Below are 8,443 nucleotides of genomic sequence, written 5' to 3' on the forward strand. Positions count from 1 at the left end.
AAAATGTTCGTCTCAACGAGTACATCATTTCATCTCATTGAATCGTTTTCATTTGACCTCATCTTGATGCCCGAAATGCTGTTGGAAGAGGGCTACGTGAGTTAAGTTGGAGATCTGTTTTAGCAAATGGCCTTTTGTCATTTTTGCCATGATTAATGTGTGCATGCTATGATCGTGAGCTCTACATGTGTTTTGTTATACGCCACGCCATCTTTACAGAGGTGCTTGCCATGTATTTGTGTGATCTATGTGGTAACTAGCACAAGCTTGCAAAATAGCGTAATCGTTAATGCTGATTTCAGGGACTTAGAATTTCACTAAGTCCTTGTTCTGTTTTTGTCGTTATGCCATATGTTCATGTTGTTTCCTAGTGATCCGTGCCTCTTTTGAGGATGATAAGTAAGGATGTTTTGTTAACATTGTGGTGCTCTATCCATCCATGTCTTTGTTTTCATTTATGGAGCAACCTAGCTTGAGTCAATCGAGCTCTACTTTTGCTATAAAGTGAATCCTGGCAGATTGTTGACATGTTTAGCGATTTTGCCGGGGATGTTGCTATTGATCCGTGCATGCTATGTTATTGTTCTTGCCATGTCTAGCTTCTATGCCATGTCTTCTTCATGGGGGTATGCTTAGTTTGTCATGACATGCTTTGTAGTGAGTGCATCGAGCTCGTAAACATGCCTACTCGTTAACTGATTTGCATGCTCCAGTTTTTCACCAAGTCTGAATCTATTTATGTTTTTGCCATGTTCACATGCTTGTAATTGTATTTTCTGATCCCTTTTGGCTCAAGGTAACTAAGGGACTTTTGTTAAGTGCTTTGAGTAGCTTCATGCCATGCCTTGCTTTGCCATGGTAAGTTCCTGTAGCTTGTAGTTTTCATGCTCTAAAGATTGCTTCCTGATGATAAATTCCAGACTTGTGTTAATTTCACCAAGTCTGAAACCTGTTATCATTTGCACTTTTGCCATGCTTGTTTGGACCTGTTAATGAGTGAATTAGCTGTAGCTCCGTGTTCATCTTTTGTCAAGCATCATGAGTGGATCCCTGCCATATATTTTGTTGTCATGTTTGAGTGCTGTAGCATATTTATCTTGTTGCATTTAGTTGGTCACTTGCTGATTACCGCAGACCGGTGCCATATTTGTTTTGCTTGCCATTTCCAAACCGTGCATCCGATTCCGGTGATCCTTATATCAATTTCAACCAGAATCACCTCATCTTTCCAGTGGCACTCTTGGTTTTTCCAAGTTGAGGTCAGGTTCTATCATTCATGTCCAAATCATGCATGTGCACCGCATACCGCATCCGGCATATCATACCATGTTCATGTGTTGGTTGTTTACTATGTTGTGTGCTTCTTTCCGGTGTTGCTTCTTTGGGTTGGTTCCGGTAACATCATGATTTTGAGGACCCGTTCGACTATGTCCGTTTGTCTTCTTCATGGACTCGTTCTTCTTCCTTGCGGGATTTCAGGCAAGATGACCATACCCTCGAAATCACTTCTATCTTTGCTTGCTAGTTGCTCGCTCTTTTGCTATGCCTATGCTGCGATACCTACCACTTGCATATCATGCCTCCCATACTGTTAAACCAAGCCTCTAACCCACCTTGTCCTAGCACACCGTTGTTTGGCTATGTTACCGCTTTGCTCAGCCCCTCTTATAGCGTTGTTAGTTGCAGGTGAAGATTGAAGTTTGTTCCTTGTTGGAACATGTTTACTTGTTGGGATATCACAATATCTCTTATCTAATTAATGCATCTATATACTTGGTAAAGGGTGGAAGGCTCGGCCTTATGCCTGGTGTTTTGTTCCACTCTTGCCGCCCTAGTTTCCGTCATATCGGTGTTATGTTCCCGGATTTTGCGTTCCTTACGCGGTTGGGTTATAATGGGAGCCCCTTGATAGTTCGCTTTGAATAAAACTCCTCCATCAAGGCCCAACCTTGGTTTTACCATTCGCCACCTAGCCTTTTTTCCCTTGGGTTAGGCCAGCCCAAGGGTCATCTTTATTTTAACCCCCTGGGCCAGTGCTTGTCTAAGTGTTGGTCCGAAACAAAGCCACTTGCGGCACCACCTCGGGGAAACTTGAGGGATAGTTTTAGCTGTACGTAGTGTTCATCCGGTGTTGCCCTGAGAACGAGATATGTGCAGCTCCCATCAGGATGTCGGCGCATCGGGCGGTCTTCCTGGACTTGTTTTACCATTGTCGAGGATGTCTTGTAACCGGGATTCCGAGTCTGATCGGGTCTTCCAGCTAGCAGGAATATCCTTCGTTGACCGTGAGAGCTCGTGATGGGCTAAGTTGGGACACTCCTGCAGGGTTATGAACTTTCGAAAGCCGGGCCCGCGGTTGTGGGCAGATGGGAATTTGTTAATGTCCGGTTGTAGAAAACCTGAAGTTGACCTTAATTAAAATGCACCAACCGCGTGTGTTACCGTGATGGTCTCTTCTCGGCGGAGTCCGGGAAGTGAACACGATGTTGGAGTTATGCCTGACATAGGTTGTTCTAGGATCACTTCTTGATCATAGTTTCTCGATCGTGCTTTGCCTTCTCTTCTCCCTCTCATTTACGTATGTTAGCCACCTTATATGCTAGTCACTTGCTGCAGCTCCACCTCATACCTTTTACCCTTCCTATAAGCTTAAATAGTCTTGATCGCGAGGGTGTGAGATTGCTGAGTCCCCGTGACTCACAGATACTTCCAAAACCAGTTTGCAGGTGTCGATGTTGCCGAGCAGGTGACGCAATGAAGGCAATCAACTAAAAACTAGAAAGTTCGTAATGAAGTTCAACGACTTCCACCTAGAAAGTTGTTTGTTAGAATTGTCAATCAACTAAAAAAGTTGTTTGTTAGTCATTGGACAACTAATTGAACGTAGGCAATCAACTTCATGTTATCTAAGTATTTGTAGTACTTGCTATTGCAGATAAGTGTTTGTTAGAATTGTCATTCTGTCAGTAAAGTACCATTCTTCGGTGTATGTTCTGAAAATTTCATCTTTTGTGTGCCTGGTGTGAATCGTTGGTCTTCTCTCACTTTTGCTCTTGAATTAGAGGTAGCATGTTGATTTTCACACTTGATGAAAAACATATCCTAAAATGTGAAAATTTTTGTTCCCCAATGAATAATTTATTGTTCATAAAGATCTATTTTCTTCCAGAGTGATGAATTTTTGCTCCTAAACAAAGAACTTTATGTTCCTAAATGAGGAGGTAGTATAGGGAACTGCATGTACGTGTTTTTCCGAAAACTTTCTTAAACCATTTTTGATGAAGTACAGGGAACTTCATGTACGTGTTACTCCCAAAACGATATGAAACTTTGTGTGTACAAATTTTTAATATACCATATTGATTGAGAACTAAAAATGGCATCCTTTTTTAATAATCTAGAAGTTCAACGACTTCCACCTAGAAAGTTCAAAAGACATTGTGTTTTAGGGAGAACGCATCCTGCCTAGAAGATGCATATGGAATAAAATGTAAATTCGCAATGAAGTTCATATATAAAAAAGTTAAAGTTCGCATACAGAAAAAAGGTGCATTTTTGAAAAACAAGGTACATGTTTTCTAGTTCCAGATGCTTATATGATCGTCCTATGACACTGAAATCTTTTTCATTTTAGGTGAGCCAAATTTTTGTGTGGATGTGTTGTGCATGTGCTTGTGCGTAGTACACTGAATAGAACAAAAGAAAACTATTATGGGTACCCTCTAAATGTTTGTCCTATTGCTTATGATAATTAACCCAAATTTCCCTCTTGTTTTTGCACATGTTGGATTCAGGGGAAAATGTGTATAAAAAGGTGTGATTTCAAAAGTTCAGCTGTAACGAACATCGAAGTTCAAACCAAAAAATGTAAATAGAAAAAATCCTGGAATTCAAAGAATTAAAACTATGGAGTTTCATGAAAAAACATTAATATCACGTGAAGTTCATGTTTCAGAAATTTCAAAGTTCACGTGTACCACGTACAGAAGAAAAATGATCAAATGAAAAAATAGACCGCCTAGGCCATTTCATCGAAAAGCAAAAAAAGCATAAAATGTCACGACAAAATCCTATAAGAGGTTCAAATTTAAAAACTGAAGCAGGTCAACTTTAAAAAAAATGAAGTTTTTAATATCTAAAAGACAAATTTGAAAGTTCAAAAAATTTGAGCAAGAAGTTAAAAAAAGTAGTTCAAAAATCTTTATAACGGATTTTCCCCGTTTGTAAAAAAATCAGAGAAGTTCAAATTAAAAAGAGGAGCATTTTAAAAAGATCGTATAAAAAATGATTTCCCCCATCTATTATATAATTAAGACAGAAGTCAAACAAGCCATCACGCTAATCCACATAGGCTAATTAATCAACACCATTAATATTAGATAACAACGGCTGGGATTTAAAAGACACAAAGTTACGTATAACTTTTGTGAGGTACAAATAATAATAGACATATCACGCCTGCATATATCTTTTCATCAAAAGACCTCCGAGAGAACCACAAAGAAATAAGACACCAAGACACAATTAACCATATATAAAACGTCACGTGCATCCAGATCATGCAAAAGAACTCTAGACGTGTTGAGCATGGACTCAACGTGCACCCGCTTCCAAATCTCCAACGCAACCAAAAGAAGTCCAGACGTGTTGAACATGGACTCAACAAAAAATACTCCAAAAGTATTTGGCCAGCTCAAGCACGCATAAAAAGACCAGCCGGACACAACCAGCACACACATACTCTGCCATGACATGCATACATAAAAATACAAAAATACACCCAGCCGGACACATCCCAAAATCGAAGCCAGCCCAATCTTCTCCTTAACCAATCGAAGTCTACTGATTCTACGACACAGCAGAATCGGTGAAAACTGCAACATGCTAGACATCTCGATTCTTGACGGACAACCACCCTTTTGAGTTGCCTCTCACCTGAATCATAAAGGTGCACAGTCACTATTCCGCATACAATCTTCATAGGTAATTATTAATTGGTTAACAATTTCCTGATCTTCTTACAACAAAACCACTATGGCATACAAAAAGCTTAGCTACTTAATAACAGGAAGACAAAATCCTATAGCCAACGAGCTTATGAGCCTCGATATGATCTTCATATATGAGAAGGTTAATTCTTTGCATATTTAATTGTAGATTGTTCTATTAAAACAACAATTAACAAGTATTTTTTTACATGGTCAAACAATTCATGCTACTATCTGGAAGAATTTGATAGACACAAATAGATCAAAGATAAATAAGAAATCTATTTTTGCATATAAGAACTTAGAAGTTGTGGAATCGATGAAGTATCACGCAGTGAGCAGTAAAAAATTTAATTGGACATCCACCATTTCGGTTAGCATTAACCTTTTCTGCCTGTACTCTTTAGGGATGATAAAATCAGAGTTATGCTATGGGAAGTTCACATATAATTAAAAAGGATGTGATCAGTAACAAAATTGTCCTTATTGTACCCTCAACAGTAGTGCAGAAGTTCAAAGGTAAGTCCAGTAATTTTACAAGCTTTTCTTTTGTTTACAAAAATATATCTAATAGATTGGTCATTATTTAAAGAGGGTTGTGCCTAAAGTCAAGAAGTGCTGCAAGAATACATACAAATTTGCATACGTAAATTATATTGGACTAACAATTTTCTAACAGTTCTACGGCAGGAACACTATGGCCTACAGGAAGCTTACATACTTTATAACAAGAGGACAAAACTTGGGCATTCAATTGAAAGTAATGAGAATGTGATAATCAATCTTACAAACAATGAGCTTATGATCCTTGGTATGATCTTGATGGATGAAAAGCTTTAGGAATTACATATTTAATTACAAATTGTCCTATCATTTTAAAGAAGACTGGCTAAGTATATTTTTGATTGTTTTGACAGGGCCAAGCAATTCATGCTACCATGTGGAAGAATTAGATCAAACAAGAAAGAACTCGCAACCTTCATATTTCAGCCAGATTGAAATTCTAATGCAAACCCATTCCTAAATTCGGACTTCTAACACCGCGTTTAACATTACCATCTTATGCCCTTTAGGGGTCATGAAATTAGAGTTACTTTTATGGGGAAAGTGTGCTTATTTTATGAATGAGGATTAATCGACAACCAAAGTGTTGTTATTGTGACATCAATAGTCGTTCAAAAGTTAAACGGCAAGTCCAATAATGCCACAAGCTCATTTTTTTCACAACAAAAAGAACTCTAATAGATTTCTCACATCAAATAGGGTGGTGCCTAGAGTCAACCAGTGCCACACGAATATATACAGATCCATATATACATTAAACTCGGGAAGTTCTTCACAGGTGTGGAACGTTATCTATTACGTATTATTTATCAAGTAATGAATCATAACTCATGTCTATTCATGAAATAATTATTATACTTCTCACTCCATATGTGCAGGCACTCAACACAAGAAATTTTACCAAAAATGATTGAGATAGATACAAGTATGGATGGAGCACTACAAAAAATTTACATTAAAAGAACTTACTAGAATGAGGTGCGGAAGGTAGACAAATCAGGTAATGCATGAGACTTCTTTATGATATCGCCGCTTTTGAAGGAAAACAAGACTATAAGACCTACAAAGATGATCGAGACATATTAGTTATAATACAACCACATTTGAGTTATTTATGTCTCTCAATTTATTCAGAATCCTTTAAAGATTTTGTGTTCTCTTTTTAGGATTTTGTGGTCACATCAATAGCTGCAATAGAGATGTTATGAGAAATATCAAGTGATGGTATATGTCGTCTGATGATAAGGAAACTGACAAGTACAATGGTACATATCCAGAAATTGTAACACCTCCGTGTTCATATTATACTAATTTGAACATGATCGTTCCTATTATCCTACTCTACACTAATAACAATGGTATGGTAGGTATCGTATTCGACTCCAAATTAGTGACTGTATAGTTACTACAAGTTGCCTTTGTTTGGCAGGGACACCCAAAAATTGCTTAATAAATCTGTGTCGAACTTGCTGAATCCATGGATGGGAAATATGAAGAAGCATCAAAGATTATACAACAATTGTGTTGACACAGACTTATCTTTCAATTCAAGCTCAACGACAGTGATCTCACCTTTAGCACACAAAACTATGTACTAAAAAAACATTTTCTGCCTGATGATAGGCTTGAGAAGCGGTACATGAACGAACGACAAATCTGATGAGTTATGGATGCATTTAATTCATCTTACATATGCTGCATATGATTTGATGGACGATTAAGTGGATGCCCTGTTAAAATATGAAGCAAAGGAGAACATGCAGGATAAAAGGGTAATTGCTTTCTTTAGTAACATACTTTAAGATTTTTATAGAAGTGTATAATTTTCCAAACATATTTTTATTTTATAATTACAATGAAGATTCACTTAGGAAGAAGTTACATCAACTGGTGCGTGTTAAAGAAGAAGCACACCATACTATTGGTACAAGGAATGATGACAACCAGGAAGAAAAAAATATCTGTGCCACTGAACACTTCAATGACAAAAGAAAAAGACGAAGATCTATAATATGCAAGAACAAGAAATATTTTTAAGGGGGGAAAGTATATATGCCCAGACAAGTGTGATAGAAAGAAAACAAAAATAAATATGCAAGACAAGAAACATATTGAAGGTGAAAAAAGACGGTGCTTGAATAGAAGACTTGGAGTCAGATGCCTGCAGTGGCAAAAGAAAATGTACTGCTACTATAGCCATAAAGAGAGCGCAAAAATGCCCAAAAATGTTGATGGGCTCAAGACACAGAGTGTTAAATGTAAAATGCCAGGTGGCCAGTTGGAAGATAAATAGCCGAAACAGGACCTAGGACTAGGAGAATAAGGAGGTTGTCCAAATTCTAATTATTCAAAATTCATTTAAACATGCAGTTTGGTGAATTCTATGTTTTTGGCAACAACTCTTCTATCTTATGTCCTTTTCAGTTCAAGAGAACCATGAGAATAACCCCGATATTTTACCATTGCCTACAACACATGCGAAAAATCCATTGTATGCCAATTAAAACATATGAACCAAATATCAGCCAATACATTCAAACCTTCTTCCTTTGTCTTAAATACACATATAACTAATATAACAAACCAATATATATATATATATATATATATATATATATATATATATATATATATTGTAACAGAAAATGAAAATAATATAATTTTTAGTCCAACTAGAGTCGGGAAACATACATGTCAAAGGATCAGCCGTTGTTAATGAAGGAATGGTGCAAAGTTGTATGTAGCACATAAAATTTACAATGGTAGTGGTCCTACAGCACCAACAATGAGGAAACACACAACTTGCCTACATCTACAACCACATTTCTGTCTTAGCAACCATAAATTTCAATTGATAAATTTAAGCCTTCTTGGTTTGACTTAATGTATGC

The 8,443-nt window shown here is 37.2% G+C and overlaps 1 long non-coding RNA gene across 1 annotated transcript; it reads left to right on the top strand.

Moving 5' to 3' along the window:
• The first annotated feature begins 6,379 nt into the window (after positions 1–6,379).
• LOC119288923 lies at positions 6,380–6,891 on the top strand. Its single transcript, XR_005141353.1, has 2 exons — positions 6,380–6,552; positions 6,719–6,891. It is a non-coding gene; the product is annotated as an uncharacterized LOC119288923 (long non-coding RNA).
• Positions 6,892–8,443: the final 1,552 nt, after the last annotated feature.

Source organism: Triticum dicoccoides, chromosome 4A, assembly GCF_002162155.2.
Source record: "Triticum dicoccoides isolate Atlit2015 ecotype Zavitan chromosome 4A, WEW_v2.0, whole genome shotgun sequence".
NCBI lineage: Eukaryota > Viridiplantae > Streptophyta > Magnoliopsida > Poales > Poaceae > Triticum > Triticum dicoccoides.